The sequence below is a fragment of the Armigeres subalbatus genome, chromosome 1 (genome assembly GCF_024139115.2).
Source record: "Armigeres subalbatus isolate Guangzhou_Male chromosome 1, GZ_Asu_2, whole genome shotgun sequence".
Classification (NCBI taxonomy): Eukaryota; Metazoa; Arthropoda; class Insecta; order Diptera; family Culicidae; genus Armigeres; species Armigeres subalbatus.
In genome coordinates this window covers 209,514,973-209,516,626 of record NC_085139.1, presented here as the reverse complement: position 1 = coordinate 209,516,626, position 1,654 = coordinate 209,514,973, and positions in this window count along the sequence as shown.

Below are 1,654 nucleotides of genomic sequence, written 5' to 3'. Positions count from 1 at the left end.
AGTCGATTTGTATATAACATAATGGGTCTCCGAGACTTCTATAAACAGTTGCATTTTGGAGTGAAATGATAGCCTTTCGGTACAACTTTGTTGTACGAGAAAGGCAAAAACGTCAACATTTCACCCAAGTGAAAAATACAAGCACTCAAAAAATAGACCCCATTTCGCGGTCCTTAGGTTTTTACCCAGCAACTCCTATCCCTACCTCCTGGTGGCGCTGGCCGGGATACGAGCTACCTTAGGGAAGATCGGGTAACCAACCCCGCACAGTGGGACCAATTCCAAAAAAGACGGTCATAAATGTTAGAAGTGAATAAAATGGTCTAGAAGGCCACATATTGTGATTTTTCATTGAATAGATGGTTCATCTTCTCGGCATCACGGCTAAAATACAACTATCGGAGTGAGAGGTGGGGCACCAGTCGACACAAGCACGCTATAGTACTCTAAGACAACGTGCTTGCACCAAGTGGTGCCCCATCAAATATCAATGAATGGTGCCGCTAATGCAATGTAGAGTGCTCTTTCTATGAGCATTTCCACAGGTATTTAATTACCGATTCCAGCCGCCTCACCGCAGTGCTAACGATTTTTTTTTTCATTGTTGGAAATTATAAACATATGGAATAGGTTTTGTTTCGCCTTAAACAAAGTAAAGCTGTAGAGGCGCAAGTTGTTACTTGATATTACGATTCATGTGAAAAACTCATGATATTTTTACAGAGTAGGTTTGGAAAATTAGAAGTAAAGGATAAAATGAAATCCTCTCCCTAAATTATCCATTGCGACTAGACATAACATGACTTGATAGTTTATCCTACTTTCATTATCAATATTTTCAAAATCTCAGAGCGCAGGAGCCTGTAAGAGCTTATGATCACGTGGGATTTCCTTAACAAAATTATGCGTGAGACAAGAACAAATGGTGCTAGGGGGCGTACACATAGTACTTAAGCACTTATTCGGGAAGGGGGTGGCTTCTGTCGTTTTCATACGCACCATGTACATAAAAAAATATTCAAGTATGAAATAAATCTTACATGAGGGAGGGGGAGTCGAAAACCCCTAAAAAAAATTCTCACGTAATAAGTGTATGGCCCCTAGACAATTTTAAGCTGATGTCATACCATTGCATTGTGGAAAATGAGAAGTAGAAAGAGAAGTAAAAACAAATTGTGCGTTGCTGCACTTATCGAAATTGATTGGCAAGACCGAAAGGACCACTGTCAGTAAAACTGAAATAACTGAGCGGGCGGAGGGTGGCGGAACCTAATTTCTTCAGGATTGGATTCCTGACAAAAAAATGAAGCTTCAGTGTAAATTTCATTGATGGGTACTGATGGGTACACTTTTGAATTTGACAATGAATACAGCAAGAAGATAATACAATAATAATTTTATACATAATAAAGACCGAGTACTTTCTACGCGATTAAAAATAATTTACGAACGTTTAAGCGTGGCTTTATTAGTTTTAGGGCTACACTTTGTAATGATTCCAAATATAATAGGTTTGGAAGATGTATACGATGTGGCCGACATAATGGAGTAGTAAGATAAATGTTACAAGATTTAACATAATTAAAAATCGACAACATGCTCATCTTGTATTGACTATAAAGGTAAGATCCACCCGAATAAAATGACTCAAAAC